The sequence below is a fragment of the Triturus cristatus genome, chromosome 2_2, assembly GCF_964204655.1.
Source record: "Triturus cristatus chromosome 2_2, aTriCri1.1, whole genome shotgun sequence".
Taxonomy (NCBI): domain Eukaryota; kingdom Metazoa; phylum Chordata; class Amphibia; order Caudata; family Salamandridae; genus Triturus; species Triturus cristatus.
In genome coordinates this window covers 59,688,443-59,710,644 of record NC_140582.1, presented here as the reverse complement: position 1 = coordinate 59,710,644, position 22,202 = coordinate 59,688,443, and the positions used below count along the sequence as shown (strand labels likewise).

Below are 22,202 nucleotides of genomic sequence, written 5' to 3'. Positions count from 1 at the left end.
CCCCAGTTGCGGGATGTAATATAAGTCACTGCATATGATCAAAATTAGGATGCACAATAAATTCAAAGTAACCAAACTACAGAAAAATCGCCGAACAACAAAAACCGCACAGCAGAGCTAGTCTTAAAACGCCCGTAATCGTACCTGTGGAGGAGAGTACTCCGTAAAATATCTGGGGTCCTGGTGTATGTAAGAGCAAGTGATCGCCATGTTGATCCCATATATGCGGTTATTCATCTACGCGTGAGCGTTCATGGGAGTTCAATAGAAAGAGGACTAACGTAAAAGTATGATTATAACGTCGCCATCTGGACTGGTGGCCTGACGAAGAAGCATAATTATAGCGTCGCCATCTTTGAAGATCTAAGCATCGTCACAGACACCTAGAATTCCAATATATATTTGCTAACAGTAGAAGAAATTAGATAAATTCGATGTGCTTGGCATCGTATTGTTTAAAAGCCAAGGTAAAAACGTCATGCACCTCTCATTAATGTTGTACCACATTTCAAGTATAGGTACGATTATAAGCAAACGGACCGTAACATAGTGCCAAACCAAATGTCACCAAGCGGAAATTCTGGACAAGATCCATGTATGAAGTAGTTAGCCAGAATTTGACCGTATTTCATTTAAAGTCAAATTCCCACGTCAGGCGTATAGAAAACTATACAATCCCTTAAGGTGGAATTATGGGTATAGCTAGATATGTTCAAATATATTCAGATAGCATTATGAAAGACCCACAGAAGGGGACTGGAGTGGAGAAGCAGAATCAATATGGTATAGAAAGCATATGTATTAAGGTTTTTTGAAGGTTTTTTGAAAAATTGGTGATCAGACCAAACGTCCCAGTGAGGTCACTATAATATATGACAAATTGTATAGAAACATATGAAAAGCACCACAATCAGGAATAGAGCAAATCATGAAACATTATAACCTGATGCCATATACATCTTCAGAAAGAGGAGGTAATTAGAAATATCAGACAAAGATAAATATTAGGCATTATTTCATACGAAAACATAAATGTTCCATCTTGTTATTAACAATGTATGAAACAAGATTGTAACAAAGCACATTCATTTGAAAAAGATTTCAGTATAAAGCAGTCATGAAAAGCAGACTCAGCAACATAAACATTAATATTCTGAGTAATTTTCAGTCATAGATACAGAATAAAAATCAAGTTAGGTGGCAAAATAACATAGTAGGATGATATTGAACGAGGTCAAAAGGTGGACCCAAATCATGTAGTCAGAAAGTAATGTAATTCGTGGTCCACATTTATTCCGAGTTCAACCGCATGCAGTTTTGAAATCCATTGGGCCTCGCACTGCCGAAGCCTCAGTTCCCTATTGCCACCTCTAGGGTTATTCTTGACAATTTCGATGCCATGAAACTGGAATCCCAATGAGGTTCCTTGTTTTGGACATATAGACGCATGGCTGCCTATTGGGTATCTGATATCAAGATTTTTTAAAGTGCGAAAGTGCTCTGCCATGCGTTCCTTAAGAGGACGTATGGTGCTCCCCACATAGATCATACTACACTTACATTGAATCACATAGACTACGTATTTAGTTAGGCAATCAATATGGTCACGAATTTGAAACTTGCGTGATCCATTATATTCAAAGTCTTTTATTCCTCTCTTAGTGAACCTACACATACTACAATTACCACATGTGTAGGAACCCAAATTGAGTGAGTCAAGCCATGTGCTCCTAATTTGAGTCTGTTTAGGGTAGCTCGGGCTGATGATACTTTGAATTGTTTTACCTCTCCTGTAGGTTATACTAGGAGATTTCAAGATATATTTTTCTAGTGATTTGTCAGCGGTAAGTAGTGGCCAGTTGTTCTTAAGAATGGTATAAATTTGATGTGACCATGGGTGGTAGTTGGTCACAAGTCTGACCAGAGACTTGGTGTCTTTCTTATCTTTATGTGATGTATTCTTGAGGGTGTCAGATCAATTCAGTCGTATGACTCTCTTTTTTGCCTTACCAATAGTTTGTCCTGAATAGCCCCTGGCATGAAATCTGCATTCAATGTCATTTATTTGTGCAAGGAAATCCTCATCTCTGCTGTAATTTCTGCGGGCTCTTAGCATTTCACCAAAGGGTATGGCACTAATTTGACACTTTGGGTGGGCACTATCAGCATGGAGAAGGGAGTTGCATGCTGTGGTTTTTCGATGCATTTTGCTGTGTATTCTCCCTTCCTGATGAAAAAGAACAAGATCAAGGAAGACAATACTTGATAGGTCAGATGTCATAGTAAATGTCATGTTATAGGTATTTGAATTCATATGTTGAAAAAATTCCTCAAGGTCCTCGCTGCTGCCCGTCCAAATAATTAAACAATCATCTATGTATCTTCCAAAATATAGAATGGAATCATGCCATTTCGCACCTGAGGGGCCCCAGACATGCTCCGCCTCAAACCAACCCATAAAAAGGCAAGCCAGAGATGGAGCAAATCTGGAACCCATCGCCACGCCACAGGTCTGCAAATACCATACTTCATTAAAGAGGAAAGCGTTGTTTTTTAAAATTAAAGAGGACATTTCAATCAGCATCTCAGAATGCTCCAAAAGTTCTATTGGGCGTTTATACAAAAAGTGCCTCAAAGCCTGAATTCCATGGTCATGAGAGATATTAGTATACAATGAGACAACGTCCATTGTGACAAATCTCATGTCCTGATCCCATGTAAGGTCGTTAAGGATATTCAACACATGTTTCGTATCCCTAATATATGAGGGAAGATTGTGTACATACCCTTGTAAAAAGGTATCAACAAACTCCGCCATCCTTTCGGTTGGCCCCCCAATTCCCGAGATTATTGGTCTACCTGGCGGGTTACTGGGATTTTTATGGATCTTGGGGAGAGAATACATACAAGGATACAGTGTGGCACTTCTGATAGATGGTTAATGGAATCACAGGCATCTGCACAGTTATTGGACACTCAGACATGAAGGGCGGGTGGGAAGGGGGGTAAAGTTGATGAAAAAAGGACATTGACATTATTGCAATATTGTTGAATTCATCCCAAGTCATGTCACAGTAGATCATTTTAGAAGACCATATTACAAATGTACCTGATACTGTTCTCATATGTAAAATGCCAATAAAGGGTGTTAGAAAAAAGACAAAAACAAAACCAAACTTCCCATTTCTACAACAAAATAATCTTTACCCTTTAAGTGGCGCAATACAAAATCAGTAAAACACAATTAAAATTACCGGCAATACTCAGCAAATCATGATGTGATACTCAACACAAGAATCCAATCTTACCACAACACTACTGAACCAGCCACTCACATCGTGGCACCCAATTATGTAGTTACCAATCCAAGCAATGTACATACACCAACTGTCCAATAACAGCGTGGCACCTTATGAAGTAGCTCGCAGCACCTAACAGCTGCTCTCACTCCACAGCAATCAGCTTTGCATAAGCAAATTGTCAAAAAAACAAAACAATAACTATTGTCTGTTCAGCTAAAGAAAATCCAAAGATAGCAGTCACTGATGACCTCAAAGTGAATTATTGACCAGCGAAAATCAATCTAACTATTGTGGTCTACTCCTGTGCACAAATGATCAAACAAACACCAACCTTAGTTAGTACATCCTCACAATAGCAGCTTCAAAAGTCTTGGTATGGCCAATAGTGCTTCACGGTCAGACACCTTAAACTTAAACCCTAATATAACTGAATATGTTTGCTGGGATCTTGGATCACGACAAACTCAGTAACCAACTTCAACTCTTTGCAGCAAGCATAAGCACAAACGATATACACAAAAAGCAGTTCAAATCTCAACTTCAACATGGAGTCCATCTGAACCCAATTTAAAACCACAAAACACACTAACTCATCAAACCCACAAAGACTGCACTCCCGACAGTGCACAAAGACACAATACACTACTTATACTCACTGTCCTACGACACTGCAACCGCTTCAGAAATGCCAGAGTACCGCCAATACTTTGAACTGGGCCATGAAAACTCAGGAACACAAGCTGGGTTGGTGGGAATTCTTACTGTCTCTGGAGCAAAATCTAACTTCCTAAAGGTCAATGGAAACCATCCTCTAGTTTCAAATGTTGTTGCAGCAAATTTGCACCTTGTAAAGTACTGGTGCAAACTCAAGTACAAGTTGCACTCAAGCGGATGGACCTTTTGTTCCAGACTGAGGCGTGACAAATCAGTTCAATACAGTGAAATAACGTGAAGCACATTTGTCCCCGAAAAATTGATGGAGAGAGGTATATTTGTAAATCATGAAGGTTTATTAGCAACTTGACAAATTACAAACTCAATTATTTCTAGTTAGTCCTAAATCAGTAATCAATACATGAATGCATTAGTCAATTTGGTTCATAGCAATTCAAAATTACAAAGACAAACTATTAAAGTTGCCATAAAGAAAAATTAAAGTATGAAGGAAAGTTCCCTAACTAGCTAGATTAGGAATGCCGGGAAGGTTGGGGGGAAGTCAGGCAAAAGGTACCAGCAGGTAAAGGTCTAAATGCAGAATCAAATGAAGATTGAGTCATGTAGGTGAGAAGGGAATTGCCCAGGTGTCTAACTCTTTTGAGTGGGAGCAAGGAAAGCATCAGCTCTAAGGACAGCAGAGAGGGCATCTGATCTAATGAATTTAATAATGCACAACTTAAATCATTTCTTCTATGGAAAGTCACTACTTTCTTCCCATGAAGAGAACCAATCATGATTGAACATGTTGCGATAACAAACTCTAATTCTTTTTCATGATTGGCATACAATGGTGTCTCTGCTGCACGGCCTTCAGCTGGATATCTTGTAGTGGGATGATAAAAGTCAGTCAGAACTTTTCCACTGGCAGACTCATTATTTCACTCTCCAAGGGACATACACAAATAAACATTTGCACGGGAACTACACAAGAAATACATTATAATTAATGTTGACTGGTACGGCTTGGCTTCTGCAATGAGAACAAGCATTTGCAATGCAATAGGACTCGCGTTTAGGAGAGTTTGAGCTACTGGCATTGTAAATGAAAATAGCTTAAATTCTCACAAATGTGAAAGAGAAACAATTGATTATTAATAAGCACAGACAATATTTCTGAGGATTGCTCACATTGTTTAGCAGTTGGAAATCGAGCCCAAAGCAACTGACAATTAAGCCAATGTGTATTTGCTCCACCTATTTTCACTACGATCTAAAACAACCCTGTAAAATGCCTTCAGAAGGCCGCAACTGCAAATCACCAAAGCAAATTGAAAAGCAGTGGATCACACATGCCACGCTATACAAGATATTATAGAATACAGAAACTGCCAAGTGATACATTGAAAATGCTGATGATAATATGAATGAGCATTAGGGACAGCCTTTCATTTTGGCAATTTTAAACATTTTGTCTGAACTTTCCTGTTTGTATAACAATCTTATTTTATCCTACACATATCCATCGAGTTGAGAGCAACCCGTCATGACCGCAAATGTCCCTATTCAATTACTTTTGGAAGAAGTCTACAACAGGCAGCAAGTCAACTAAGACACCTGCACCAAAGAGATCCATCTTACACAAGGTCAGAGGACGGGCCTTCTGAGTCCCTGTGTGTAAATTGCATGTTTGTGTGCGCACTGGGCGTGTACTGCAGAGGCCCGCGTGTACAGAACTGCAAACAATGCGCTATTTGCGGCCAACTCCACTTGCCCATTTACTGCTTCGTATTTTCCCCAAATATTCGAAGTGGGCATGTGCACATGTTTGCCATTTTAATATAAATTTGATAAAATTGGTGCTCACCGAACAAGGTTTGAAGATACCATTGGTCTTGGACTGAGCCAGGACATAACGTCTCATGCCCCCACTACCTCCAAGCTAGAAAAACCTGGCATAGAGGTGCACTGTGCAAGTCCATTCATTCGCCAGCATAGCATCCCACCACCCACCCATCCATCCTTTTATGCATGATACAGCCAGCCATCCATCCACCCACCCATCCATCCACCCACACTGCCCCACCCATCCAGCGTTTTGTCAGTAAACTTCTAGGACTCCTGTATCTGAGCTCTGGGACCTATTCTTATTCAAAGAAGATATTTACCAGAGACGTATAGATCGGGACTGACCGCTTTGCTTTGCCGCCCGAGTTCTCTAGTATCGGCTGAGTGAATAGGTGCGGTCAGTCCCTTTCGCTCTCTAAACGCAACTTCCTGTTTCCCGCTGCGAGGGCACGCTGTGGGTCCAGTGCACCGTGAGAGAGTGTCATTGTAGGATGTGTGAAACACTTGTTACTGCACAGCGCGCAGATACCTGCAGCGGCCTACGAGGCGCTAGAATCTAATATTGCTTATTGAAGAATATGCCGTTAAAAAATAAACAAAACTCTTTTGTCATATATTTAGGAGAATACTAACAGCTTTTTGGCCTTGTCTGGGAATATAGCACGTGCCAGTGATATGACAAACAAGAGCCACTCTTCGCACCAGGAGAAGAACCTCACTCCTTTATAAACTGGGTGTCTCCCGTCTGTTACTCTGTATTTCACGTGTTGTTTAATTTATTTCAGCACATTCTGTCTTGTCTACACTCAATAAGCACGTCTTTCATGCTCACAACTCTATATAATGTATTTTGACATGGGAAAATAAATACCATTTGCACCGGTTCCTTTCTGCAATCAAACAGACGTAAAAAACACAAATCTCTCTTGAATAAACCTTTAACCTCCCCGACCATCCACAAAAAGGGAATCTGAAAATAAAATCCAATAATGCCGTTTACTTGTTTCTTTTTTCCTCATTATTTCCTATTCTTATGGTGTCCGCAATCTTTTTTTTCCCGTGGGAACATTTTTAATGCTATTTTCTCATGTTATCAGAGTTTGCAATCTCGAGAAGAAAGGAACTAAAAGTAAAAAACATATAAAGAAAAACACCGCGGGGCAAATAAACATGATGGGAAATAACAAGTGCGTCTATACCAGTGCATTTTATGTAATAGCTAATACGTTTACATTAAGCACTCCATGTTTTGCTGGAATGCTGAAATGGAATGGAGGGAGGCACAAGAAATTAAACTGTTTTTTCTAGAATTATACAAATTGGGCTAAATGGGAATTTTTGGATTAGAGATTGTATATCCTGTTTCTATACCTTAACAGCAAGACGCACCTCAACCTTGAACCTAGACTTTTCAAAATGTTCTCACGACCATGAGATAAATTAACAACATCAACTTAAAATTCATGGGAAAGACCTGTGAAATGTGCTTGGTTATTCCAGGGACGCTGTAACACTAAATGCATGTGCATGTCATAGTAGGGTGTAAAAAAAGACTGCACTGCACGTCAAAACATAAAAGGGCATATTATCAAGCCCATTATCGCCGCTGTGGCGGCAGTTTTCTGCCGCTAAAGCAGAGATAATTTTAACGCCTGTTTCTTGATAATATGCCCCAAAAAGTAATATAATGCGCACTTGTCTTCAAAGCTGTTAACGGTGTGACTGAATTACCTGAAATTGTCCTGTCCCGATTCCCGCCGGTTCGAAGTCTATGAACAACCCTATCTATTTCTATCACACTCGGGCCGCCTTGTGCCTCGTCAAAGGTCTGACCCTTCTAGCACTAGGCGCCTTACATTGGAACACAGAGACATGCAACATTCTCACCGCTTCCGCCCCACAAGAACTCGAAAGAGAGACAATCATCCAGATCAAATGATGTGAAACGCTCACCCACCTTTTTACTGTAAATGTGTACATTTCATAACTGCATGTCCTTAGGGGTAGCTATAGGTTTTATTAGTAAACGAGCAAGCGCTTTAGACAACCACATTTTCAAAACGGCTGTGATTCATTCCTATAGCTACTACTTTGTGCCTAAACTATGGAACAGTTGATAAATAAATAGGTTAAATTCCATTAAATAATATGTTGGACTCGCATTACATAGCCTAGTGCAGCGTAAGACAACATACCACAAAGTAACAAATGCCATAATATAAATGAACTCTTGATTAAAATGCAAAGAATGACAAATTGCTGTTCTACAAAACCGGCAAGATGTTATAAATATTGCAACTTAAGTTACACAGCGAAACAAAAATAACATAACAAGGTATAAAATGGCATTGAATAAGCGCACACAGTAACATAGCTCAACGCAAACACAATAGTAGTATGGGTTTGGGGGGGAAGATATGTTGCCCAACCAACTGGGCAACCCCCTTTGGAACTGGGAAACCACGTTGGAGTTCCGGCATCACCTCAACATCCTGTGATTCTTGGCAAATCAAATAATGTCAACGTGGCAAAAAAAACAAAATATATATATATATACAGCTGTGCACATACAATGTGCTCACTTCTCAGTCGGGGACACTGTGGAAACCTCCCCTTTCACGCGTACAAAAATATAAACCATGTACGGCACCTCAGTATCTCATGTTAACGCCCCCTTGCTATACCCCCCTCACACACACACCTTATCTCTAATCGTGACAACCTTCCATGTTGTTGCAATGAACACTCTCAGCGCCCTGGACTCTATGCAGAGAGAAGCCGTTTTGCCCATTTGGTAACTTCGTGGCGCTGTGAAAAAAATGATTCTACAGTGAACATGTAGACTGTTTAGGCCTCTAGTGAAAGAACGAGGCTTGATTGTTTGGAAACATGCGGGCGGCGACAGAGAGCACGTAGGCCAGAGTCATTATGAACATATACATCAAAGAAATTGTTAATGCAGATGTATATTGTATATTCAATTCACATCTTTAAAAAAAAGATATAACCACCACCCATATTATAAAAAAACATACGAGTACATTACATACTCTGTCCATCGGTTTACTCTGTCATCTTAGCGCAAATGGGGTGTGACGACACCGAAGGTAGGTGGCGGTGGGGGGGGGGGGGGGGTGACACAGTAATGCATGGAGCAGTGAGTACTGACACAAGCATTCATTAACAAAGAGTTGCGTAAGTGTAAGGAGACTGTAGGTAGGCGGTGCTGCTTCCAGAACAAAACGGAAGTTACGTATGGGCTCAACAGCCAATAATAAGCCCAATAACAAATGAAATGGCTGAGTTAACTAATGCCAAGCGGCAGAACAAATTACCCGGCAATGGGCGGAGTTTCACCCCTCATATAGATTACTTGATGTATCGGAGAGACAGCGCATGCGCGCTGCCTAGGCGAGACCTAAAAAGGGAAAGTAGGTATCAGGCATAGAAATACGGCATGCCAACAAAACTGAGCCATTCAAAATTGAGGCATACACTATCTATGGTCAACTTAGGGTGAGTATCAAACAATATTTATACATTCGCGTTGCAGATTATTGTAAATAAATGTGTGCAAAAGCATTTAGAGAAAAAATCGCCCTCACCTCTAATCTAACTCCTTCCCAAAATGCTTTTATGCTATTGCCCCCCGGGATGAGTGAATCCAAAAACAACGTAACAACGTAAGGGCCATCAACCCTATAACTAATCTGCTTAGGGCAGTTACAGATACTGGGGTAAACAGTTTGCATAATGAAATCAATAGCTGCAGGATAGAGGTTCTAAGGGTCTCCATCACCTTCACATATTGTCTAAAGCACTCACAGAGCACCATTTAAGGTGTGAGGGGAAGGGAAGAAACTCTATAGAGGTAGAGGCATTCTTGGTATGCCTTGTAATGGTATAAAGGACAACCCTCAAGCAAGAAATTCCTTGTAGAAACAACTAAAGATCTAACCATTCTAAATGATACTAGTCATAGTAACATCACCAACTTGCCAGATAACAACGTCAACAAAGGTTAACATTGTCTTTCCGTAATTGGAACATTTGCAAAACCAAATTCTCATCACTTAACCCAGAAAACCTGGGTTTGGGAGGGTTTGTGCACTGGTTTACCATCAACTTTCTGTTGTCCTGTTGATATTACCAAGCTATACCCATTATTAACCCTATAGGACTGCTGACCAGCCACCAAAGAACCAAGTTGATAAAACTACAGTGACATCTGATGAAATGGGATCCATATACCAGTCATCATCATTATACTTTATTCGTTTCTTACAGTGAAAACCATAAAAGTCAAGCAAACATCAATAAAAATTCCATCATAGATACAAAAAGACAGTACGATAAAACCATTAAGGACCCATGATCCATAAAGCTAGGGTGCGAAAAGCCAGCTCGTCTGAAAGGAAGGCCCACCCCAATTCTTCGTGCGCTACATACAACGGGATGCTCTGCGGTAGGGAGCGTACCCCTCTCAAAAAGGTGTTTTCAACAATTTGCACTGCCTCCTACCCAGTGTAGCCCCATATCTCGCTCCCATAGATGACCTTCACGATACATTTAGCTCTGTTGATCTGCTGAGTGCCCCAATCAGTTTTCAGTCCAGTCTAGAGGCAAAATTAAAACCAGCAGCAATTGCTCTAGCCAGATCCCCTTTCTATTGTCTAATCAAGGGGCACCACCCAGGGTGTCATCAAGCACTACTGTCAGGTATGAAAAAACATTTAATCATGGGGATCTGCATGGTCCCTAACCTAAATGTGTAGGGCTTCACTGTGTGAGGAACCACCTGCATTACAAATGATGTACAGTGGTTGACAAACAGGCCCAAGTCCTCCATAAAATGTACAAAGGAGTTCAACAAAAGTTGTAGACCCCATTGCTGTCCTCGCCATGAGGACAGCATCGTCTGCGTACAGGAGGACTAGCAGGTCAGGCTTGCCCAGCTGGGGGTAGTCAGCTTTTAGATTCAAGCGGACATTCTTCAGAGTGTTAATATACAGGTTAAAAAGGAAAGGAGCCAAAATACACCCTTGATGCACCCCTCTCCGAATTGGAAACTCGCGGGTCACTTTCAGATCTTTTGAGTAACGGACGGCCGCTTTGGTGTCTCTATGGAGATCCCTTAGAAACTGGACAATGTCCCTAGCAATACCAATCGAAAGCATCATCTGCCATAGCTTTGATCTGTTAACACGATCAAAAACAGAAGACAGATACATGAATGCTAGGGGGATGGAACCAGTACCGGCCACTGTGTACCTATTCAAGACCATGTATGGGTTTAAGCATTGGTCCAAACCATGCGGCCCACCACCTTTACCACAGAGACCAAAAGGGAGACCAGTCATTCCAAAGAACCCAGGCTGACTAATATGCCTTAAGTGACCTTGTGCCCAAGAGGCTTTGATGTATCCTGAATCAGACTCTGAAAGTCCTGGCATGTCTCCGAGGTTCCTGAGAGGTTCTGTACCATTAATGTAAGAGTACCCTACAGAACAAGCATGTGAAATTGTCTCTGAGTGTTCCTGAGCAATTGAGCGAATACCAGCAGCAATTTGGATAATCCGACACAACCTCCAACAGGCATGGATATAGGATCCCAAGAATGTGCCGTCCACAATGGTGGACATGATAAAAAGTGGAAAAGATAGTGATTTCCATTGGACCAATCACGAAGACAAGCATCTGTTGCTCATGCTTTCAGATCAGGTTTCCAAGTGTATTATATGTGAAGCTGTGCTGTGAACCTGGCAGCCAACAGATCTATGTCAATTGCACCCCAATCCATGCTTTGAGCCTTGAAAATATGCCCATCCAGAGGCCAGTCACTGGTGTCATAGAGGGTCCTTGAATGCCAGTCTGCCACCCAATTGCGTTACCTGGATGATACTCTGCTTTTGAAGCTATCTCCTGACAATGACAAAACTCCTAGTGTGCCCTGGAAAATTCTGCTAGATGCCCCCCGATCTGGTTATGTAATTGACTGCTCGTCAGATTGTCTATAAGCAGCAAGACTAAATACTTTACTGTGCTTTTTTATTAGACTCTGAACTGCAAAGGAGCCTGAAAGAAGCTCCTAATAATTTATGTGCATTGACAACTCCCTCTTTGACCATCTTCCTTCAGTCTAGAAGGTGCCACACCTGGTATCCCAACCCCAGGTACTAGCACCTGACTCTAATAGTGGATCTTGGGAAGATGGCCCTTTTATTCCATGCATTCATATGGCACAACCACCAGATTATGTATTTGTTTGCTTCCAAGTCAAACAGAACCATCTACAAGTACTCTAGGCCCCTCTGTAAATATTTTATTTTTAGCCATTGGAGAACCCTGTATTAAAGGGGTCCTGAAAAGATCGCCTGAATTGAGGATTTAAGAAGACCCACAAGCCTCTCCAACTGCCAGAGAAAAACGTGCTGTTGAACCAACGTCGTCCTCAGTTCCTTCTGTATGAGCTTTATCTTTTTCTCTGGAAGAAGGAGCACCTCTTTATTTGAGTCTAAGAACACCAAAAACTCTATCCTTAGTGAGGGTTCTAGATCCGATTTCTCCATATTTATGACAAAGCCCAGAGACTGCATACATTCAATGTCTGGCTATACCTGCTTCAGCAAGAGATTCTTTTCCTGACCCTGGAATATCATATTGTGCAAGTATACATCCATCCTCACAAAAAATCAAAATGGGGGGAGAATGCACCACTTGTCCTGTGTAACCAGGGTCTTGTTTGTGTCGATTCCGTCATAAAAAACCCTCATATACGTACACAGGTAGGGATGGCGGTATATCTTGATTCTCTGCCTAAGTGTGCTGTCACAGCATCATCATTGGGTTTTTGTTAGTATATATGCTGACCTCCACCTGGAGGAAGACCAACTGGTTTATCAGTAGCGTCCAGAAATAAAGATAAAAAGAGGGTGTGACTGTGCTCAAGTGTAGTGAGGTTAAAATTCTCTACATCACTTTTTCCTAAAAAATATTTTTATTGAAGGAGTAGTGATGTGGGAAATTAAAAAATAAAAAGTGCGGGTATAGACCAAGTTACTAGTCTACCGTACTGTCATGGGTCAACATGTTTCAGCCTTCTGTTGTGGTCTAGAGGCTTTCGGATTTAATTGTAGGAACGCGTTGTGGCTCCTAGTCTCGTGGTTATTTTTCCACTTTTATTAAAGGAAGTCAGATCTGTAGTATCTGTACCTTGTAGTTATGCGATTTTCGCTTCCTCGGGATACCGAACAGCACGTTCGGAAACTCAATTTGATTCCATCAAGTCGCTGACTTGTTCTGGCTCTGTTCGCGGTACCCCCATACATCTATCCTCAGCCTCCAGAACCTAAGAGCTGCTGCAAAAGATTTTATCAGCTTGGTAAAGCACAATGGAGCAGAGAATAGATTGAGTGGAAGGGACTTGAGCCTGTATGCCTGTCCTAACCAAAGGAACTGCAGTTACTTCTTGTGGCTGTGACAAACTGGTACTGTCAAATAAGTGTCCTTCAAATCTAGAGTTTTCATCTAATCCCCTAGAAAGAGAATATCTCTGAGACCGACTACCATCTCAGTTTTGAAATGGCGATAAAGGACAGACTGACTGAGATGTCTCAGATTTTCTACAGGACTTGTTCTGATGTCAAAATGTCCTCTCCTTTTTCTCTGTGGGAAAAAAATTGGTCTGGTGAACCAATGTTGTTGGTGGTTGAAATAGGGCCTGGAATAGCAGGAACCACCAGGGAAGTGCCTCCTATATCCGCCGACCCTGGAAGAGACCCAGCCAAACATTCTTATCAGTGAGGAGTGAGCCTTATCCAGAGAGGTCTAAGCCTGCACATATAGCCCAATCTCCTTTATGAAGTCGTCACCAAATAAACACCCTTCATTATTTATACCAGCCTTAGAATTGGCTAATTCACCTATCTTTTGATCAATTCTAAGAAAAAATCCTTTGTGTCTCTCATAAGAAACCAGCATTTGCATTACCAAGAAAACATACTACCCTTTGGGTCCAACTGGATTTTACTTCTGGATCCAACGTCTCACCCCTATATTTTGCCTGCTCAGCTAAACATGGAAGCTTTGTCAAAGTACCCAAGGTGTCCAAAATCTTATCCTGTCATGATGACCAGGGACTATCCACACCCCTTCTAGGATCTTTATCACATTATATTTAAAATGGGACAATTTACTGTCTAAAACAGGAGTCATAGCTGCTCTATCTGAAATGACCAGTCTGGGGCATTCTGTTTTAGTTCTTATGGCTATGTCAACTGGAATTGTATTTGATTTGAAATTCTTGATTTTACGTTCTCATCCACAATAAGTAGAGGAAACCACTCAGTGGCATTCTGGTGTTGTAACAATCCTGGATCAAACATGGGGTTACATTCCACATCCAAAACCGCTGTTTGCGTTTTAACAGCCATTTTTAGTTTATTTGGGGAGCTAGCAGTATCATCATCAGCATATTAAGTATCATCATCCTGCCAATCATCTGCAAACTGATTGTTTACTTCCTCATCAGGCCTTTTATATGGCCTACCCAATGCACTCTTAGAGTTTTGCCATATGGACAGTAAGTCCAATCCATACTGCGTAACCGAACCATCGCCATTCATATAATGCTCAATCACCTGAGGATTCTCAACCCACACCCCCAATGCAGGCACCAGCAATGCAATCAATGTCCTCAACCAAAACCGCATGCCACAGCAAACTCGCATGACAACACTCACTCAACTGCATCCTCCTCAACAAATTGACACTCAGCAAATATGTGACTGAAACATGAGACCTACTGAGCAGCGAGGCACCGGACCTCCTCTTCCTCACTGAAACCTGACTCAACTCCACATCAGCACCTGACATCGCTGCAGCTATCCCAGAAGACTACAATATCCCAGGACAGGACTGCGTCCACAAGCCGAGAGGAGGACTCGCAATCATCTACAAAGGATCCATCAGATGATCATCCACACCTGCTCTTGAAACTGCAAATTTCTGAAAACTTCACCCTGAACAGAACCATCGCCTACCAACCACCAGGAATGCTAGCCACCTTCACCAGCCTCATTGCAGACTTCATCACCCTGCTCACCATTGACTCCAGAGCCTACATACTCCTCGGTGACATCAACTTCCAGAGGGAGGACAGAGTTGACCTTTGCTCCACAGCACTTCTCAAAAGTCTGTGCAACATCGGACTTACCCAGCTCATCTCAAGGCCAACATATCACAGAGCACACACTGGACCCCATTTTCACCACCGGTGACAGCATCCAATACTGCTCCACCTTGCTGCTCACATGAACCAACCACTAATCCACTTCCAAATCAGCACACCGCAAGTCAACACACCCACCAGCCTACCAAGCCGCAGATGGGGAAATATCTCAGAAGCAGATTGGCTCAGCGCCCTCAGCATGGACCAACCCAACTCCACAGATAACCTCAACGAGGACATCAATCACCAACTTCAATGACTGGATTAAGAACTGTGCAGACTCCCTCACACCCATCAAACATTGCAAGCAAAGAAGATCCAACAAACAGGCTGGCTGGTGCACAGAGGACCTCTATAGCACCAAATGGCACTGTAAACAGCTAGAGAGGAAACGGAGAGCCAGACACATAACCACTGATCTATCCACCTTCAAGGCTGCACTAAGACACTACCACCAGCAACTAAGAGACACCAAGAAAAAAGCTCCAACAGCTGCAAGGAGATCTTCTTGATCTTCAAGGACTTCACCACACCATCAGCCTCAATCAACAACATCACTGCCTCCCAAGAACTCTGCAACAACCATTCAAACTTCTTCCACAGCAAAATCGCGAACATCTACAGCAACTTCGCACACCAACCTGACCCCAGCTAACTCATCACCAACCTACTCATCACCAACCAAGATGGGCATCTGATCGAAATGACAACCATCACCAGAGACGATGAAGCTACAATCATGCGGACGATCAATTTAGGGGCCCGATGCATCCATGCCCCCACCATGTCTTCAACCTGGAAGGTCCATCAATCAGCACTGCCCTCACCCACATCATCAACACCTCCTTCACATTCGCCATAGTCCCGGGCAACTGTAAATGTAAAGATGTCAATGCCCTCCTAAAGTAACCACCAGCCGACCCGAACCTACTAAGCAACTTCCGTCCAATCTCCCTGCTCTCTTACCCAGACAAAATTATTGAGTAGGTCATCAACAAGCAACTCTCAACCCACCTTGAGATTCACCACTGGCTAGACTACACCCAATCAGCATTCAGAATGAACCACAGTACCAAACCAGCACTCATCGCGGCCACCAACGACATCCAGATCATCCTGGCCTGAGGAGAAACAGCAGCCCTCATCCTGCTTGACCTCTCTGAAGCTTTAAACACTGTCTCCCACATCCTTCTCATCAGAAGACTCCACAAGACTGGCATCAAAGATCCGTACTCAAATTGATCTACTCCTTTCTCACAGGAAGAACAACAATGGGTCAGATTAACCCCTTCACATCAGAGACCAAGACCCTGATCTGCAGAGTCCACTCAGGGATCATCCCCAGGGCCCACCCTGTTCAACATCTACATGATACCGCTATCCAACATCATCTGATTCCAAAACATCACCATAATCTCTTATGCAGATGACACCTAACTCATCCTCTCCCTAACGGACAAAACATCCACCACCAGAACCAACTTTACCAACTGAATGACCATGGTAGCAAAGTGGATGAGAAGCAACTGCCTAAAGCTCAATTTTGACAAAAGTGCTGGGCTTTGGAAACAAGACCACCCCATGGGACTCCACCTAGTGGCCGTCAGAGCTTGGACCAACACCCACCGACCATACAAGACATCTGGGGATCATCCTAGACAACAAGCTCAACATGACAGCACAGGTCAATGCAGTGAACACCTCCTACTTCCACATCTTGCACATGATATGAAAGATCTTCAAGTGGCTACCACAGAACACCAGATGGCCTGTCACACAAACACTCATCTTAAGCAGGCTTGACTATGGCAACAAACTATACACCGAAATCTCCAAACAACTCCTACGCAGACTTCAGACCATCCAGTAAGCCCCCACAAGACTGATACTCAACCTCCTACGCCACACCCACTGTGCACCGCTCCCCAAGGAGCTTCACTGGCTCCCCATCTACAACTGCAGCCAATTCAACTCCTCACAAACACGTACAAAGCCCAAGACAACACTGGCCCAGCCACATACACTTTCACCAGCCTGCCAGAAATTTACTCTTTGCCTCACACTCACTCACACACACACACCCTGCAGTCACAAAAGCAGAACAGAAGGCCACTCTTTCTACAACATTGCACCCAAAACATGGAACGGCCTCCCTCAACATATCAGAGCCGCCTCCTCACTTCTTGAGTTCTGCAACAGGCTCAAAACCTGGCTCTTCACGTAACCCCACAGGCACCACACACATACACACCTGCTCAAGTACTTGGATACCCTCACAGGTAATTAGTGGCACATACAAATAATCATAACATAACATAACATAACAGTTTATGCTTATTTTTCTTTAATCTTTTGCTCCCAGCAGAAGCAGACAAAGACAAGGAGATGGCTGTTCCCACTGAGGTATCAATATAATTAGCAACACTTTTGAAAGAGGAGGAAGCTACCTTTCGTATTGATTTGGACACAGTAATATCCAAAACATCACACACATATTTTACTTAAACACTTCATCCTCAGAACCTCTATAGGTATCAAGGTTATTAACATCATTTGTAAAAAAACATTTACACAGCACAGAGAATTGTACCCCCACAATATGTAGTTATAATGGCAAACAGTATGTCCTCAAAAACTCAACAATGCTAAAAGTCAGTTTACAAAAATGACATAAACATTTTTCTTTAAACGTGCACTTTACTTTTTTTAGAAAGTAAGAGCCTCATCTACAAAGAATTGTCATAGGGCAGTGCTGCATGTCATTTTGCTGCGCTGCCATATGCCAATTTATTGGGCCATAAATGCACCATATTTACAGGATACTGTGCATTCCTGTCCTTTCAGCCAGCACTAGTGCACAATTTACAGCTCAGCTCCAACTGAGGCACTCTTGCACCATGGTGCAGTGGGTGTCTATGTTGTTGGAATGATTGTTTTTGTGCAGGAAGGGGCACCTTCCTGCACAATCACGAGAGGCGTTTTTTTCTCGTTCTATGTGTGCTACAGAATGCAGGATAGTGGCGGCTGGTGAAATTTGGGAGTGGTGGGCGTAACATTATTGTCGTACTGCACTGCGGCGAGCGAGCGTAGCGAGCGAGCAGGAACAACCTACAGGGGGATTTGGGGGGGGGGGGGGGTTATCCCCCCTAGATAATTTAAAAAGATTGGAGAAACGGTGCATTTTCAAGCAAATCTGAGGAAGCAGGAAAATTATTATAATTATTATTATAACTATTGTTAGCTAGCCTTAGAGTTAGTGGACCTCTTTGAAAACATAAGTTTTTATTTATTCGTTGTTTTTATAAGTTTCAGGAGCAAAAAGGCCCAGGGGAAATTCAGCATCAAAAAGCAGAACATCTGAGCCTGCTTCCTAGCTTCCTGGTGAGCGATTTGCTCTTATTTGTGCATTTAGTGGGGCAGAGTAACAGCGTGTGTTGTATATCCAAGTGTGGTTTTCTTTTTTGTCTTTTTTGTCTTCCTGCCGTAGGTGCACACGCAGGACTTGAACATTCAGTTATGAATTACCAGTTGTAAAGGATAGAGTAACAGATAGGCGCAAGGTCAGGCCCCGGGAACATCTTTTCTCAGCCCCCTCTGGCCCGCCTGCTGGAGTTCGGCCAACACAGCTAAACTTATGGGAAGACAGACACTAAGAGGGCATAGCCATTTCTTCTTTATTTTTCTCTTTATTTTCTTCCTTTTATCTATTTCTCAGTCTTATCTTCAGAAACTTTTTTTCAAGTGGGCTACTTAGTCAAAAATCACATTTGGTGATGGGTTTATATAAGGTGTACAACATTTTTTAATTCACAACTTAAAGTTGTCCAATAAGATATAGTTGACTAGTGATTTTAATTGTTATTTCAGAGAAAATGTCACTACTGGACGTTTATGAGGATCTATGTTTGTTATCAATTTCAATATTCAGCAGACTCTTGACAGTTGTTTATATTTCACCTAGGTACTGGTGAAAACATTGTATGGCCCCCTGATGAAGGCATATGCCGAAACGCCCGTAGGATTGTGGATACATCCTAAGGCCATAGTAACGCTCAACCCTTCTGTTCAATAGTCCTTGAATTTTGTCTTGTCAAATGTGTAACCTTTATACTGATGTTTACACTGAGGAGACTTCCCATGTTATTTATGCCAGACAATTTTACACATGTATAATTAATTAAAGAAGTGTGATCAATCTGTACATGAACAGTAAATCTAAATATGCAATTGTAAATATATATATTTTTCTCTACAAAATTATAAAAATAAACTGTTGAACAAAAAGTATTTAAACTCTAACTAATTCTGAGCTCAAGAGTAACACTTATTTAGTTTTTGAATCTGTTTCCTAAATCTATGGTTCCTTACATTCAAGACAGACACTAAGCACAGACATACTTCACCTGCACAGGGGCACACACAGGTGCGCCGATTCTCATATCCACAAAGCTCTGCTAATTCACCTCAGCCTTAACCCACAACGCCTGCTGCTATTCCATTTGGAGCCGCACTAAGATGCCACAGACAACTCTGTAAAAGCATATCTGATCTGTGCCACTCCTGCTGTTCAGTGGCTGAAACACACCTCTCCCAATTCACCTAATTGCTCACCCAGAGCACCAGGCTATTGCAGTAAGATTTTACACCCAACCCAGTCACTGTACCTCAGTCCTGCACCCCGAACGTTACAGTAGTAATCACCCCTACATGCTATGGCAGTGTGCTCTAACTCAGACCTTCAAGTTTCCCGTATGCACCACGAAAAAGTAATATAATGCAAGAGCGTACCGGCCTCCAAACAGAGCAGACACGGCTCAAACAGGATTTGTATCCATCCTGCCAAAAGTCTTCTTTTCTAATTTCCCAAATGTTAACCTCATCCAGAAAACATGTCCCTGGTCATGAAAGGAGCCTCTAGGTTCAATTAGACAAACAGGGTGAATCAGTTAACACGGCACCATTACTGTTATAAGATAATATATTACCTCAGGCGAACAGTGTATATTTCGAAACATTAGGTCTGCCTATTAATTGTTAAAGGAAGAACAGGCATTCAAATGTGATCGCACCATATGAAAACATTCTCGCTGCACTGCACTGCCTGTTGTGACATATAACAGAGACACAATCTTTGATGGACTTTAATTAGGAGTAGCAAGGGCACTGCTGCCCCAGGTTTGCTGTTAAAATGTTATTCGAGGTAATGGCATTCGCGTTGTAACACATGCGTGGTAAAGGCATGCGTTGTAACAGAATGCGTTGTAACGACATACAACCACCCATGGTCTCGGGGGTCACGACGACAACAGTAGGAACAGAAAGTAAACAAGTCTCTGCGTCCACTGTTTATTTTCTGTAAATTCCACTCAGTGATTTGCCCAGAATCAAGGAAAGATTAGCCGACGCAGGGAGCTCGAAAAAGAGGAAAGAGTGAGAGTGGAATACCAAGAGAGGCAGTGAAACAGAAAGGGAGACAGAGGGAGGCATTTTCGTGGTAAATGTTATTCGTGGTAATGGCATTTGCGTTGTAACGCATGTGTGGTAAAGGCATGCGTTGCAACGGAATGCGTTGTAACGACATACAACCCTTTAATGAAGACTGAACACACAACTCTTGCTCATGCCTTCGTGTGAAGCATCATGTGGAGAGATGTGTCTGCAGATGAAGATCGTTGTTCTCAACAGCACTGGGGCAATCATTGTGTTCTACACGATTTGAGTGGATAGATGATGTAGTGTACACTGCTCCATGCGTGCCAGTACGTCAGCTCCATATTACTAGTCAATCATAATACAAGAATGTCAGGCTATTTAGCACAATTAAGGACTCCCGTGTGAGCAGGGACAACTCGTAGGATTCCCTTCTCTTGGTTCGGTCTGAATTAATTCACAAACTAACTCCTCGTGCAGGAATCACATGGATGATGAGGTTTGCTTTTTACAGGCACTTCCCAGTAGGAGGAAGCTGAGGAGTGCTGAGCCGACTGAAGTCTTGCAAGATAGCGAGTACGTAAGAGCGTTGCAGTCATTCACGGATTATGACAGTCTCTAGTCTGAGGATGAAGGAGAGACAGAGGTTCACACAGCACGCCTAGCTTGACCTGGCTGAACCAGAATACAGAGTGTGAAACACATAGCACCAAGGAGGGCCTTTCAGTGCTTCTGCTGGTTTCCCGGGACACTATCCAAAAAAAGAACTTTACGAATTGAGGGCAGTTTGGCGCCTACAGGAATTGCCGCGTCACTGCTGGCAACCCCTCTCAGCCAATCCTGGCGCTGCACCAGCAGCGCCAGGATTGGCTTAGCAGGGATACTCGCCGCCTGCCTGCCCATCAGGAGACCGAGGTTTGAGCCTTTGATCAACCCTCGCTCTCCTAATGCGCAGCCGCCAGCCTGAGCAGACACTAGTGCGCATGACTGGGCTGGTCGGAAAAATTATCCAACCTTCACCAGTCATGCACACTTGTGCTGCTGCCTGCCCCTGGTCTGACATGCATGTCAGTCAACATGACGCCAGACCGCCCACCCCCTTCAGACTCTGAAGGGGGTGGGCGGTCCGACGTCATGCTGACTGACATGATTGTCAGTTCTCCCTCGGCGTCTCTGAACTTAAGTAAACTGAGAGTTTACTTAAGTTCAGAGACGCCGAGGGAGATGCTGGCATGGGTGGCTTGTGGGGCAACGCCCCAGCGCCCTAATGGATGCTCCGCCACTGATGCAGGACATGTGTAAAGAGGAAAACACTAGGAGAAATGTATTATTTTCTCCTCGTTATGCCTGCTCTGGGGAGGCGTAGGTTTTTGGTGCTGCCCCAGGTTTACATGATGTTGTAAATCTGGGGCTGTGTCAAAATCCATGGGCATTGAGTGGGAACACCCATAGCATCTCCCATGGAATGCCTCCTTGCCTTACTCCATATCTATGAGGCCATGCAAAGCCATGCAGGGTGGCTTTCGTCGCCTCATAGATATGATTGAGTGGTTTGCACCACCAGATCATCATAAAAAGTGACGGTCCGGTGACGTAGGCCTCTTGTAAATGAGAGCTTATGTTTATTACTGAATTGAACTTTAAAGAAAATAACCCATCTTTCCCCTCCTTTGCTAAAGACTGGGACATTTTAGAAATTGACCTGGCACCTAACCATGCAGACATCGGATCTTAAATGT

The 22,202-nt window shown here is 42.7% G+C and overlaps 1 protein-coding gene across 14 annotated transcripts in view; it reads right to left on the bottom strand.

The window, feature by feature from the left end:
• LOC146861836 (endogenous retrovirus group PABLB member 1 Env polyprotein-like) overlaps window positions 1–249 on the bottom strand; it is a 406,860-nt gene extending 406,611 nt beyond the window's left edge. For all 14 annotated transcript variants that reach the window (XR_014978062.1, XR_014978065.1, XR_014978063.1 and 11 more), the window contains exon 1: window positions 145–249. The gene's annotated coding sequence lies outside the window, so the exon portion shown is untranslated. The remainder of the gene's footprint in view (window positions 1–144) is intronic.
• Window positions 250–22,202: the final 21,953 nt, after the last annotated feature.